The sequence below is a fragment of the Canis lupus genome, chromosome 23, assembly GCF_011100685.1.
Source record: "Canis lupus familiaris isolate Mischka breed German Shepherd chromosome 23, alternate assembly UU_Cfam_GSD_1.0, whole genome shotgun sequence".
Lineage (NCBI taxonomy): Eukaryota > Metazoa > Chordata > Mammalia > Carnivora > Canidae > Canis > Canis lupus.
In genome coordinates this window covers 29902936-29918609 of record NC_049244.1, presented here as the reverse complement: position 1 = coordinate 29918609, position 15674 = coordinate 29902936, and the positions used below count along the sequence as shown (strand labels likewise).

The following is a 15674-nucleotide window of genomic DNA, read 5'->3' as shown; positions in this document are numbered from 1 at the left end:
TTATATACATATATTTTACTTATTTATATAAGTATAAATCTTTTTTTAAAGGCATATTATTTCATACATGTTACAATAGCTATTATCAAAACAAACAAAAAACCCCAAAAGACAACAAGTTTTGGCAAGGATGTAGAGAAACTGAATACTGTTTAGTGGGAATATAAAATGGTGTAGGCAGTACAGAAAACAGTATGGAAGTTCCTAAAAATTAAAATTAGAACTACCAGATGATCTAGCAATCAAATTTCCACATATTTATTCAAAAGAACTGAAATTAGAACATTGAAGAGGTATACTACTCATTGAAGCATTTTTCTCTTAAAAGCCAAGATGTGGAAACAACTATAAGTCCATCAAAGGATGGATAAATAAAAAAATGTGGCGCACACATAAAATGGAATATTCCTCAGTCTTGAAAAAGAAGGAAATCTTGCAATATGCAACACAGGTGAACTTTGGGGGGGGACATGATGCTTGAAGTTAGTCAGTCACAGAAGGGCAAATACTGCGTGACTACATGCAATTATATGAGTTATAGTCATATAGTCAAACTCACAGAAACAGAGAGTAGAATGGTGGTTGCCAGGAACTGGGATGTACTGGAAATGGGAAGTTGCTAACCAATGGGTATAAAGTTTCAGTTGTACAGGATGATTAAGTTCCAGAGATCTGCTCTACAACATGGTGCCTATAATTAACAATACTGTACTGCACATTTAGAAATCTGTTAAGAGGACAGATCTCATGTTAAGTGTTCTTACCACAATACAATAAAATTTAAGAAAATTTTAAAATAAACTACTGATTACTTGGTCTGGTAGAAAAGATATCATGCAGATAACCATATTGACAGAAAAATACAATATAAGATTAAAGAAGTACTTCAATTCTCTGGACATCACTAGAAGCTCCTATGGCCAAAATCAGCACACCTGACAATTATCTCTAATATTTTAGGAAGCAACAAGTGATATTGCTATTGTGCATCCAATTCTGAATACCACCACCAAAAAAGGCTAGTAAAATGGAGGTGCTCTCTTTGGAAGAAAATTATTTCTCTATCTGAAAAGCTTGCCTTCAGCCATGTTATATATAGGCAGAGGTATATTTGAGAGGTAAGAAAGGGAGGAGATACCTAAGTAACCAAGTCAACTCCAGAAATAATGGGATAATTCAGTGCTATTTATTGCTAGTAATCTGCATAGCTTCATAATAGAAATCAGAATAATCCTTTTTTTGAGCCCTCAGTAAAGATTACCTTGAAATTGGGGAGGCACGGTGACTCTATAAAAATGACTTAAGAGACATCCTGAAATTATGCAAAAACTAGATTTCTTTGAGTATTCATCGTGTATTAATGATTTGGCCAGGCTCTGACTATGCATTGATCTACCTACCTCATTTTATCTCCATAACATCACTATAGTACAGATCTGATGAACCCATTTTATTGACAAGAAAATTGTAGAGAATTTATATCACTTCTCCCAGGACACATTGCTGGTAAGCAGCAGGGCCAGACTTTGGACTCAATCTGCTTAACTCTACACTCTACGTATTTAACCTAAGCAATAAAACCTTCCCTCAAATTTAGGAACTCAAAATAAATTCATCCTGACCATGTAATTACAGATGTATTATCTGACCACACATTCCTGGATTAATTTAGAACCAGTTCCAATTATTACTTTCACACAATTGCAAACAATGAAACAAACTGCTATATTTAACACAAGGCAAAAGAAATAAAAGAAAATGGAAGGCTCCAAGGCTGAAATACTCTACCATCTAAAAATAAACTTTTAAAAATTAATTTCTATAGATAAGCTTTAAAAAGATTTTTAAATAAAGTGTTCAAAACAAACATGACAGAAGTTTGCCACCAATATGATTCCAGGATAGTCTTCAAGGAGCCCTCAATAACAGAAAAAATATTACTTTAACACTGAACTTTTAAAACAACCAGATTAATGAGATCTGAGGCTGGGACCTACTTCCCAACAGCATAATATTAACTTCTCCAAATTTTCAGGTAAAGTCTATTTTATATTCCCAATAAAACCTTAACCACTTTGATGTAGTCATTTCATCTGATGAAGGCTACTGGTCTGAAAATTGCACTAACTCTTTCAGACCATGAAGATACTCCCAAACACAAAACTCAGTAGTGGACAATGGCAATACACAAATATTAGAAAAATGCAGAAGAAATAGGATAAGAATATTCTGTACTATGTATCATTCAAAATGAGACTTGGAACAACTTTAAGGAAACCACTGGGAAATGACTGAAAGCAAAACTGAGGTGGGGGAGTCCTCCAAGGACAGTGTTCAAGTGATGACTTAATCTGGCAACTCAAACTTTGAATACCTCCCTGTAGCATAGGTACCAGACTACACTAAACTAATCAATGACTGGCACAAAAAGCTACATTAATATGCACACTAAACTAGTTTTAGTATTCAATCTATCATCAAGGTAAGTAAGGTAGTGAATTTTTTAAATGTTACTTATGGTTGAACACTGATTAGTAATAACTGCCATTTACTAGCTGTGTAACTCTCAAGAAAAGCTTCCTAAACTCAGAATCACAGACCATCTATGAAAGAGAGACAACAGCATTTGTGACAAAGGGCTTCAGTGAGGACTAAATGAGATAAGTAAAGGGGAGAGTGTGATGCTTGGCTCAGAATAAGCACTCAAAAATATATTTTTTTAAAGATTTTATTTGATAGAGAAAGCATGAGGGGGTGGGGGCAGAGGGAGAGGGAGAAGCAGACTCCCAAATGAGTAGGAAGCCCCATGTGGGGCTCAGTCCCAGGACCCCTGGATCATGACCTGAGCAGAAGACAGACGCTTAACTGACTGAGCCACCCAAGCACTCAAAAACATGGACTACAATCATAATAGTTATTACTGTACTTTAAATATACCACCCTAGATATGAAATAATTGTTTCCTATCTATGATTACCTCTCTCACTTTCAGGCTTACAGGGCCCTGTATCTCTCTTAAAGCTTCTTGGGCGGGAAAGTTAAAACTATTACTTAATCATAAATCTTTTAATTTCAATCCTTATACTATTTATTCAATGTATATCACCAACAAATATCAGCTAGGATTTCTACTTGCAAAAGTAGAGTGTTGGGCAGCCCGGATGGCTCAGTGGTTTAGCACCACCTTCAGCCCAGGGCCTGATCCTGGAGACCAGGGATCAAGTCCCACATCAGGCTCCCTGCATGGAGCCTGTTTTTCCCTCTGCCTGTGTCTCTGCCTCTCTCTGTGTGTGTGTCTTTCATGAATAAATAAATAAAATCTTAAAAAAAAAAAAAAGTGTTTTGGGATGCCTGGGTGGCTCAGCAGTTGGGCGTCTGGCTTCGGCTCAGGTCATGATCCCGGATCTGGAGATCGAGTCCCACATCGGGCTCTCTGCGGGGGGCCTGCTTCTCCCTCTGCCTGTGTGTGTCTCTGCCTCCCTCTGCGTCTCTCATGAATAAACAAATAAAAATCTTTTTTTAAAAAAAGTGTTTTATTGCTTTAATCAGTACTCATATTTTTCACCTGCTAATTCAAAAATAATAGCGATACATATTTAAGCTGTGTTGAATATATAAGGGTGTCATTATTTAATATCCATTGTTATTTTATTCTTTACAATTTATCTTATCTAAGAATGTTTATAAAAGAAATAAATAAGGACACCTGGGTGGCTCAGTCGGTTAAGTCTGACTCTTCATTTTGGCTCAGGTCATGACCTCAGGGTTGTGAGACTGAGCCCCACTTCAGGCTCTGCACTGGGTATGGAGCCTGCTTAGGATTCTCTGCATGTTTCTTTAATAAGCTCTGAAAGTGTTTCTAAAATTGTTCGGGCAGCCTGGGTGGATCAGCGGTTTAGTGCCACCTTCAGCCCAGGGTGTGATCCTGGAGACCCGGGACTGAATTCCATGTCAGGCTCCCTGCATGGAGCCTGCTTCTCCCTCTGCCTCTCTGCGTCTCTGCCTCTCTCATGAATAAATACATAAAAATCTTTAAAAAAAAAAATAAAATTGTTGTTCATAGGCAAAAACTCTTAAGCGACCATAATTCCCACTAATCGTGATGAAAAATATACAAAACTTCCGGTATCAAGCAGCTCAAGCATCAAGCAGGCAATTGCAATAACAGTCATTTATAGGCACATTCTCTAAATAGCAATGAACTGTCCAACTAAAAAAATGTGAAACTTGTTGGATGATATCTTAGTAGCAGCTCCATCATCAGCACTTGCCACCCTGCCAGTTGTTAAGATGTATTCAACAAGTTAGCAAGAATTTACCTGTTCAAACTAATTATTGATTAAATACCATCCCCTTTGGGGCATCTGGGTGGCTCAGTCAGTTAAATGTCTGCCTTTGGCTCAGGTCATGATCCTGGGATGAGCCCTACATCAGGTTCCCTGCTTAGCAGGGAGTCTACTTCTCCCTCTCTCTCTCTGTCCCTCCTGCCAGCTTGTGCTCACTTGCATACTCTCTCAGTAAATTAAAAAAAAAAAAAAAAAATCATCTCCTTCATTCCTACAATAGTGCTCCACTTCAAATTCTCAGACTTACCCCCCCTTATTTTTTTGATGAGAAAAACACAAGTTTACATGTCCTTTATAACTCACATTGAAAGTATCTCTAATTTTAGTTGGTTTCTCACCTGTTTTCATTCTCTATCTTATTATACTACCAACAGAGCATTTTTGCAACTTCACAGTTTGTTCTTTTGAAAGAAGTATTCTAGCGGTTAAAAAGTCAAATTCAGGGCAACACAGTCATTTTGGCTAGATTCACCCTATTCATTGAATTCCCTTGCTTCATGCTTTCGAACATTTAATGTTCTCACATTCTTTAATTTATTACTGGCAGTAAAACCGGCAATCCATTTAAGATAATTTATGAATGAGAATCATCTTTCAGAAGATATGATTTTGACACAAAACCACAGGATTTGAGAGTCCACTAAGCAGGAGTCTACACCAAACTGATAATAAGAACAAAAACCAGGTTGAAAGGCCTCAACACCACAGGCACCCAAGCAGATTACAGCCAAGCTATAAGCAAAAGAATTTGCACACATAGCAAAACTAAGTGTATGTGCAAGTCTTATGTTAAGTAAAAACAGAGCCCTCATTTAGCCAGAGATGAGTGTGTATGCTCAGAAAAATACAGATCTTCCTTGACGTACTATGGGGTTATGTCCTGATAAGCCCATTGTAAGCTGAAAATGCATTTAATACACTTAGCTTACTGAACATCATAGCTTAACCTAGCCTACCTTAAATGTGCTCAACTTGTATTAGCATACAGTTGGACAAAATCATCTAATATAATGCCTATTTTATAACAAAGTACTGAACATCCCATGTGATTCACTGAATACTGTACTGAAAGTGAAAAAACAAAACTGTCGTAAGTCTATCAGTTGTTCACCCTTGTGACCACAGGGCTGAGAGCTGTGGCTCACTGCCATTGCCCAGCATCACAAGAGTATGGTACCACACAGCACTAGCCTGAGAAAATATCAAAATTCAAAGTACAATTTCTACTGAATGCATACCACTTTCACACTATGATAAAGTTGAAAGATTGTAAGTCAAACTATTATTAAGATGGGGACCATCCGTGATACATTAGTGAATTAAATGAAGGAAATGGCTTTAATAAAGGCTACTTGCCTTTAAAGCATGCATTTTGCATGACCCACTAATTTTTACACAATTACAACAACTTGGAGTGAGCAAATAAGATACTAATTTTTCCACTTTGCGTCTATTAACATGAAGAAATAATTCTGCTCTCAAATAATGTATTAAAACATTAATTTGTCTTGAAATGTATTAAAAAATAAGATGGACAGAAAGATGGATATATATAATAAAGCAAATACAGTAATTTTAAAAATTTATTTATTTATTTATTCATGAGAGACACACACAGAGAGAGAGGCAGAGACATAGGCAGAGGGAGAAGCAGGCTCCATGCAGAAAGCCTGATGTGGGACTTGATCCCAGGACCCCGGGATCATGACCTGAGCCAAAAGTAGACTCTCAACCACTGAGCCACCCACTCATTCCCAAGTACAGTAAATGTTAATGTAAAAATCTTGGGAGAGGAGTATATGAGTATGTAATGTAAAGTTCTTTCAATTTAGCTGTAGATGAAAAACTTATTTGGGGGGAGAATTGCATTTACCTTTATTTTCTGACCAAGCTCTCCTATCATAGAAATGTTATTTTTCTGCTACAATGTGACACTATACCTGAAAATATGGTATACAGACACATGATAGTCACATGGCAGGAATTTATTAACTTAATATTTTCTCATACAACTTATACCCTATTAAAAATGCAGGGGGAAGGAGAACCACAAAGCTAAAACAAAGGCTAATCTTGAAAGATTAGCAAAGGCTAACCAAAGAGACAATCAATTAATACTAGCTTCTTACAAGCCTTCTTTCGAGACACCGGGGTGGCTCAGCAGTTTAGCACCTGCCTTTGGCCCAGGACTTAATCCTGGGGTCCCGGGACTGAGTCCCACATCGGGCTCCCTGCATGGAGCCTGCTTCTCCCTCTGCCTATGTCTCTGCCTCTCTCTGTGTGTCTCTCTCATGAATAAATAAATAAAATCTTAAAAATAAAAAAGCCTTCTTTGATTTGTAACTGGATTCAAAATCTGAGTGAATTACATCACTAGGCTAGTTCTGTTTCAAATAAAATGTAAAAATATAAATACTTAATGATCCAATTTTAGATGTGCTGAAGAGAGGACAAAATATAGTTAACAACATTAATTTTTACCTTGATTAAAAAGCTACAACCAGACTTAGAATATGCTCTGTACAGGGGAAACCTGATATAAACTTTAACCCTCTTTTTAATCTTTAACTTCATGTTTTAATATATAACACAAGTATAGACAAAAGCATTTCCTTCTAAAAATAACAAATCAGTATGCGTAATGTGTATAATACCTACTGTACAGGGGTCTTTAAACAACTATAAAATAGACCACAAAGTAAGGTTTTAATACATCCTATCTTAGATTTCTAAAAGCACTGAAGAACCCACTAACTCCAGAGATAAATGTGGTTGGAGGAAAGCCAGTGGTACTATCAAATGTCAGCTGACAATCTTATCTCTAAATAATTGTTCAGAAGTTAGAATACAGAAACCTTTGCACTGTCTGCCACATTAAAATGAACTTTTAAATACTTCCACCACCACAGGGTAGGGCAAAATAATTTATGATCCATCTCTCCATTCTTTTTAAAAAATCTGTTCCTTTCCCATTAGAAATCAGATATACATTTATGAAATAAATGGGCAAGGAAAACTCAAAAGGAATTCCTAAATCTGAAGAAACATTTTTAAAAGTATCTTAAGGGCGCCTGGGTGGCTCAGTTGGTTGAGCATCTGCCTTTGACTGGGTCATTGATCCCAGGGTCCTGGGATGCTAGAGTCCCACAATCAGGCTCCTTGTTCAGCGGGGAGCCTGCTTCTCCCTTTCCCTCTGCCTGCTGCTCCCTCTCTGCTTGTGCTATCAAACAAATAAATAAAATCTTAAGAAAAAAACAGTATCTTAATTGGGGGAGGGGCAAGCATAAATATCACAGCAGTTAATTTTGTCCCTTCCTATTCAATATAAATATTGAAAGAAATGTCTTTACATTTTATTTTTTTTTAATTTATTTATGATAGTCACAGAGAGAGAGAGAGAGAGAGGCACAGACATAGGCAGAGGGAGAAGCAGGCTCCATGCACCGGGAGCCCGACGTGGGATTCGATCCCGGGTCTCCAGGATCGCGCCCTGGGCCAAAGGCAGGCGCTAAACCGCTGCGCCACCCAGGGATCCCTGTCTTTACATTTTAATCACATGTATGCTGATTTTATCTGAGGGAATAATTCTTACTTCTCACAAAATAGACCTCTATCTGTTGTAATCACAAAAAGTTTGTTTTCCAAGAAAGATGCATGAATTTGACTCTCCTTTCCAAAATGAAAAAATGCTTTGAAATACTCATCTAAATATTTACCAAACAAATGTGTTTAAGCAATTCTGTGAAATCAATGCTATGATCATTTACATAGTTTTAGTTTGTACACATAGAAGATTTTTAGACCTAATTTCTATTTCATCTTTAAAGCTAACTTGACTCATGCAAGAACAAAATATACTAGTTCAATAAGCTCTTCTTCAGCTCACAAACAGGTACTTAATAATCTTGCTCTATTACACTAAATAGATTCTAATGGGTAAAAGAGATTTTCAATCGCCATGTTTTAACTTGTTGCTGTTTTCTCTATCACTGCAGTGAATGTATAATGGAGGACTAAATTTCCTAAGTATATTACAAATACATCTTAGAGGAAGTTTTATAGTAAGGGCTCTAATAGGCAAACACAGTATTAAAAGACAAGGAGCTTAGGCTACTACGATTTCCCTTTAACCCAATACAAAATAGCAAAAAAAACATGTAGGTTTCTCCTTTGGCTCTTTCTGAAATGTCCCTGTTATTCCTAACTCTGCCATAGTTCTTCAGATTTTACAGAACACCCCCAAATCTACCAGTTAAAAAAAAAAAAAAAAAGGAAAATTCCCCTTTTAAAATTAAACCCAGCAGATCTAAGGTTGGGGGGGAAGGAATGGTTTTATCTACTCTAGGATTTGGTAAACATCCAAAATACACTCTGTATCTTAACTAGAAGTTTGAGGGGGAGAGAAACCTCATAGCACTAGATGACTAATGAATACATGTCTAAAAACCATGTATAAGAATTTAAATTTTACTATAATTAGCATAGAATTTATGAGATATCAGGAAAAATCTCCTACATTCATAACCTTATCAATCCTTCCATTATGTTCTGGCAACTATACTTGACAAAAATCAAAACATTTAGGTAATTATTTTAGATTGCTTTGGGGTTTTGTTTTTGATCTGTTCATCAAAGACCAAATTTTTATTACTCATAGAGATACTACCAATGGCCATGCACTAAATACGTGAACACTGCTTAGGTGTGTGGTCTACTTTTAAGGGCAACTTAGAATGCTGCAACTATAAAATCCCATTGAATGTAGACTTTGTTGTTTTAGAGATCACTATTCTTAATAAGCAGTTTATAAAAGTGCAAGTAAAATTCAAATATGCAGGCTGCTGAATAAAGTTAAGGGCCTGTGAAAACTACTAGCAAATTATGTTTATCTTTACTGATAAAGATTTTGCTGAACCACACTTAATATCTTAGTAAAGATGATCACAACCATGTTGGTTTACATTACTTATTACAAAAATATTCCCCAAATCAGTGATTCTCAAAGGAGTTTCCACAATTAGAAATCACTCCATACTACAAGAGATGTTACTGATTGGCATGTGCTGAGCATGTGAAAACTGCTGAAGCAGAAAAATGTGTTGAGCACCACACTACAATTTTAAAGTAATGGTTGGGGGAGGATGCTGCCCTAAGAGACACTATGACTAGAAACATTACAGTAGGGGCACCTGGTTGGCTCAGTCGATTAAGCGTTGACCTTCAGCTCAGGTCATGCTCCCAGGATCCTGGAATCAAGTTCTACATTGGGCTCCCCACTCACCAAGGAGTCTGTTTCTCCCTCTCCCTCTGCTTCTCCCTGGGTTCATGCTCACACGTGTGCTCTCTCACAAATAAATAAAATCTTAAAAAAATAAAACTACAGTACTCCTCACTTATCCACAGGAAATGTGCTTCGAGACCTGAGTGGATGCCTAAAACCACATACTATCAAATCCCCTATCACTCTCTTTCCCTAAACATACATACCTAGAATAAAGTTTAATTTATAAATTAGGTACAGTAACATATTAACAAGATAGAACAATTATAACAATATACTGCAATGTTATGTGAATGTGGTCTCTCTCAAATTGCCTTATTGTACGACAGTTACTAAGCCTTCTTTTGGGATCCCTGGGTGGCGCAGTGGTTTGGCGCCTGCCTTTGGCCCAGGGCGCGATCCGGGAGACCCTGGATCGAATCCCATGTCGGGCTCCCGGTGCATGGGGCCTGCTTCTCCCTCTGCCTGTGTCTCTGCCTCTCTCTCTCTCTCTCTCTGACTATCATAAATAAATAAAAATTAAAAAAAAAAAAGCCTTCTTTTAAGATAAAATGTCTATGTGATGAGATTATATGAGGTAACATGGACACTGCCATAGCATTAGGAGACCACTGACCTGACAATTCATTAGAAGGATTACCTGACTCTGGATCGCTACTGACCTCAAAACCTGAACTGTGAAAAGTGAATAAGGAGTGACCACTCTACTATGATTTAATGGATAGGGCTAGATACACCTCAATGTACAATACAGACCCATGGGTTGAAAACTACCCTCAAGTGACTTTCAAATATCCAATTGGGCATTCACATAGGTAAAAATTCATTTATAACTAATCCCAATTTTAATTCTGTATTAAATACAAATCACAAAATATGCTTCACAGAGTTTAACATGCATAGAATTTTCTAGGAATCCACCTATCATGTAAATGGGGAGACTATCTTCTTGGGTTTTGTTTGACAGTGTCTATTATTTTGTCTTCATTTTTGAAAAAATATTTTTGCTCTTTTTTCTTTCAGTACTTTAAAGTTGTCACCCAATTGTCTACTTGTTTGCACTGTTTCTGTGGGGTTTTTTTTGTTTTTTTTTTTTTTTTTTAAAGATTCCTATTTATTTATTTATTCGTGAGAGACAGAGAGATGCAGAGACACAGGCAGAGGGAGAAGCAGACTCCATGTAGGGAGCCCGATGCGGGACTCGATCCCAGGTCTCCAGAAATCAGGCCCTGGGTCAAAGGTGGCACTAAACCGCTGAGCCACCCAGGCTGCCCTGTTTCTGTTTTATTAACTCTGTTCCTCTGTATAGATTTCTCTTTTAGCTATCTTCAAGATTTTCTCTCTGTCCTTTGTTCACATCACTATAAATATGATGTCAAGGTAAGTTTTGTTTGAATTAGGGGGGCGGGATTTACCTTCCTTGGTATTATCTAAGCTACTGGATCTGTGGTTTGATGTCTGTCATTAATTTTGGAGATTTTTCTATTATTTCCTCAAACATTTCAATATTTATTCTCTTTTCTCTTCTTGTGAGATTCCAATCATTTATATATTAAAATGATATATAAATATATCTATCCCCAAGCTCTAGGGTGTTTCATTTTAACTTTTGTGTGTCAGGTAATTTCTTCTACCCTCACTGATTCTTTCCTTGGCTATGTCAATTCTGATAAGTCCAAAAGCATTCTTCATTTCTTTACTGTGTAATAATAACTCTAGCATTTCTTTTTATTCTGATAGTTTCTATCAGCTGCAATTACCCACCTGATCTTGCATGTTGCCCACTCTTCTGTTCAACCTTTAAAGTAATTTTAAATCCCCTAGCAGGTAACAGCATCTATATTAATCTAAGTATATTTCTGATGACTGCCTTTTCTCGAGAATTTTTTGCCTTTTTGTATGCCTTATAATTTTTGGTTGAAAACTTGACATGTATAGAACAGTAGAGACTGAGGTAAATAATTTTTGTGGCTGGAAATGGACACATCTTTTCTTAACTAGGTCTTTAGTGCAGGGTTTGTGTTCATCTGTTTAGGAATTGGGCTAGATTTATGATTTGCTGTTGCTATGGTTATTCTCAGTGCACCACAGGCTTCAAAAATCTGCAAAATAGTTAGTGCCTATGGTGGGGGATGGTTTACTAAAGCAAAGTCTATTTGATTCTTTGTGCTGTGCCTCTTGGCATGATGTTGTTCCTAGTAATATTCTGCATTCACTTGTTATTCAAAACTTCTTAGAGTGGCAGGGAGTGGAGATACAGTCTTTGTAGTTCCGATTAAGGTTCAGTCTTAGGTATATACTGTATCCCTGGATTTCAGGGGTGTGATCTTCTTATTCATCCTGGCTGCATTTTAACCTCAGTACCCCTCCTGGAGAAGATTCTTTCCCCTTTTCTTGTTTTGCCCAGCTCAATGAATGCTCACCAACAGAGCCAGCAGGGATGCCCTTCCCTTCGCAGATTAAGATTTTTGTTCCATAAAAGAGACAAAGAGATAGAGTTTTGTGCCCCTCTTGAAAGCTGCGCTGCTTTTCGCCTCCTATATCAGCACCACAACAGACCCCAAAGACTCCCCATGGTTCTTTCCAATCTTTTCTTTCTTTCTTTCTTTCTTTCTTTCTTTCTTTCTTTCTTTCTTTCTTTCTTTCTTTCTTTCTTTCTTTCTTTTCTTTCTTTCTTTCCTTCCTTCCTTCCTCTTTTCTTTCTTCCTTCCTTCCTTCCTTTCTTTCTTCTTTTTCAATCTTTTCTAAGAATGCCCAGTGAGTTTGTGGAGAAAGACCTTGGAAAAAGGTACACTCGGCCTTCATCAGCCTGTCAATTATTCTAGCTGAACTCTTCTCACCAGTGTTATGTCCAATGAATGTGAAACTGAATTCATGTCTACTCTCTCCCCTTAAATTCCAGGCCAGTGGTTTGCTGTGTGACCTCAGTTCTTTAGCAGGTGTCAAAAAAAGTCAAGAATTTGGGTGTCTAGGTGGCTCAGGTCATGATCCTGGGGTCCTAGGATCAAGTCCCACACTATGCTCCCTGCAAGGAGCCTGCTTCTCCCTCTGCCTATGTCTCTGCCTCTCTCTCTCTCTCATGAATAATAAATAAAATCTTAAAAAAAAAAAAAAAAAGGTCAAGAATTTAAAGTGAGTCCCATTCTTTTTTGGTGCAACAGTGAGAGCAAAGCTTCTTTTATCCCAAGACCGGAGTCAGAAGGTGGTTATATAAAAACTATCTCCTGATAATAGAGCAGGTGTTACAAACTGTTTGAAATGAAAAGGGGGTCTTTATTGGGTTTCATGAAGTTGAGAAACAGTGATTCAAAGGATTTCTTTCTAAACAACTCCCCTTTAACCACTGCTAAATTACAGTCAACATTTAGGCCTAAAACTATTAGCAACCAAATCCTTGCTATAGTTTATCTGCACAGCCTTGCTTCTATTTTACTAATTTTAAGTACCTCAATCAGAGAAGCAGGGGAAAGGTAAGTGCTATGAAAAATCTCAAAATCACCTGTGTAAGCAGAAATGGTTAAGGAATGGAGCCAAATTAGTTAAAACAGATCTTTTAATTTCAACTGTAACTTAGTATGTATTGAGAACCAGATTCCGCTATCAAGCTTTTTACAAATTTAATGAAGTCAGCATTGTTACAGTCTACCTTGGCAACTAGCTTCTATTTATTTGTGGATAAAGTTAAATTCTTATAAATAACTCCTGCTTTCCGTGATTCCTTAACTTTTGCATTGATAATGCTTATATAGTTTAGCCCATTTACTACTGTCACTTTAGAAAAAGAGGAACATCCATTGCCTCCCAGTGGAATACAAATGGTGGTATTTTCCATGAACTAGACTAGAGACTTAAGGTTCTTGACATTCCTATCTCTTAATAACCCTCTGACTATTCTTTTCCTCCCTTAATATGTTCTACTTCCTGTTTTCAAACTAGGAATACAGTGTAACATTTTCTAAACAGGACTTATGCCCCATTGTGACATTAATAGCAGAAGCCAAGTTTGAGATATAGCTGCTTAAACATTGTTTCATAATACATTTAAAATGTTAACAAAGTTTTAGCTTACATGCTAAATTCAAACAATACAGCACTTTCCAAAACCAAAGAAATGTGAATCAAGTCTTTTTTGAATAGCCAGTTTCTTACGGGTAGTTTTCAAATTTTCTTTTCTTTTTTTTTTTTTTTAAATATTTAGGGCAAGTCCTATTTCAGATTCCCATAGACTCACAGAGTCCTGATGACATACTGCAAAACCTGACCACTGTAATTTCCTCAAACTCTGCAGATGGTACTTTCAAACCTAGAAATCGATCAGATCCATAGAGTAAGAAAGAAAATACAGTAAGAAAGACAATCACTGGGGCAGACTCTGAATTTTTTGTTTGTTTGTTTTTTGCGAAAACATTATACTCCCAAGAGACTCTAAATAACCCTACAGCGCAAAGCCCTCCATAGGGGAGGTAAAAGCATCAAGCGGAGGCCCTCCTGTTTGAAGGAAACCACAGTAGGATAAAAAGGGGAAAAGTAGAGAAGAGAGAAATCATTACTTTCGAGAGAGACCACAGCCACGTTGGGGGGGGGGGGGGCTTTTTTTAAGGCCTCCCTCCCCCGAACAACTGGAAAATGAGACAATCTAAAGACATCAACTGATTAAAAAAAAAAAAAAAAAAAACCCACCTCAGGACCAGAGTGGGTAACTGAACACCCTACAGGAAAACAATGTAAGGGAAGACACTCTTCTTAAGGATAAGAAGTCAAATCTGCGTCTCACCGCCACTCACTGAGCGTCTGAGTCCTTCTTCACTCACTCCAAAGGCCACATTCAGAGGCAACACCACAGCAGTGAACCAAAGGCCACTGCAAACAGGCTCCCCTGCAGGAAAGTAAAAAACCTTGGGGGGTAAGCTTGATTTTGGAAAAGGAAGAAGCCTGGAGAAGAAACGTCGCGGGTCCTTCCCTCCCCATAACCCCCCCTTCCAATCTCCCAAGGAAATGAAACAAAGCCAATCCAAGAACCTCAAAGTCGACACCGCGCGTGAGGGGAAGGAGGGTCGCGGACCCCGACAAACAAGAGTTGCCGGCAACCAGCAGAAAAGTGCATTCAGACTAGGAAGCTGCGAGAGAATCCCGAGGGCGGAGCCCGGAGGGGAACGAGGGGTGTGTGGGGGTAAGGATGTGCAGAGGGAATCTGGGGACCAAGGCGAGTAGGAAACGAAACAAACAATCCAAAAAAAAAGAGGGGAGGGGTGGGGCTGGACACGGCAGCGCCCTGGGAGAATGTCACTTGCAGCCGGGGGGATCCGACGGGAGGAACCCGACCGGCAGCCCTGGGGGAGGGTCACCTGCTCTCCTTAGCAGCTGGAGGCTGCGGCGGCCAAGACACCACCCCTCCTTCTCCCAGCCCTCAGCCCCCCAAGTCCCCGTGGCGCGGGGAGAGGGTTAAGGCAGAGCCCCACAGGCCGGTGCCGGGAGTGGTTTACCTTCGCGGGAGGCTGGAGACGCTCCAGCCCGAGCTCCTCCCGCCGCCGGCTCTGCGTCCGGAGTGAGTTGAGGTGCCCTCCGGCCTCCTCCCGCTCACCACTTCCCCTTTCCCCCGTCGGGGCCCTGTAGCTCCGCTGCCGCGGGTTCCTGGTGCCGCGGCGGCGCGGCCTCCCCGCCCCCTCCGCCTCCTCCCTCTGCCTCTCAGAGGCTCACTCTGGAGGCCGCCATCTTCGCTCAGGGTTTCAGCAACCGCGCTCCACTACGCCTGCGCCGCCACCGCCCCGGCGGTCACGAGACCCCGTCAGCTGATTCCGGCTCTTCCGCCTTCTGTCCCGCCCTCCCGCGCGCGCTGCTCGGCTCTCCCCGTCTCATTGGCCCCCTTTCCCAGAACCTCCGGGTTCCTACCCGCGAGCCCGCCCGCCCGCCAGAACTCACACATGCACAGAGCGACGAGGCCAGCTGTAGGAGCCGGAGTCCACGCAGCGCCGGCGAGGGCGCGCCCGGGTGCGCGTGCGCGCGGGTGGAGCCACGCCCCTCCGGCGTGTTCTGCGAAGGTCACGCCC

General features: G+C 39.4%; 1 protein-coding gene across 5 annotated transcripts in view; it reads right to left on the bottom strand.

Annotated features, from left to right (window-relative positions):
- DNAJC13 (DnaJ heat shock protein family (Hsp40) member C13) overlaps window positions 1-15362 on the bottom strand; it is a 117826-nt gene extending 102464 nt beyond the window's left edge. For 2 of the 5 annotated variants that reach the window (XM_038570855.1, XM_038570860.1), the window contains exons 1-2: window positions 15111-15362; window positions 14402-14503 (exon numbers count right to left, since the gene is read on the bottom strand). The gene's annotated coding sequence lies outside the window, so the exon portion shown is untranslated. Of the gene's footprint in view, window positions 1-14307; window positions 14504-15110 lie in introns of all 5 variants that reach the window. The other 3 variants (XM_038570856.1, XM_038570859.1, XM_038570858.1) reach the window with 3 other exon arrangements.
- Window positions 15363-15674: the final 312 nt, after the last annotated feature.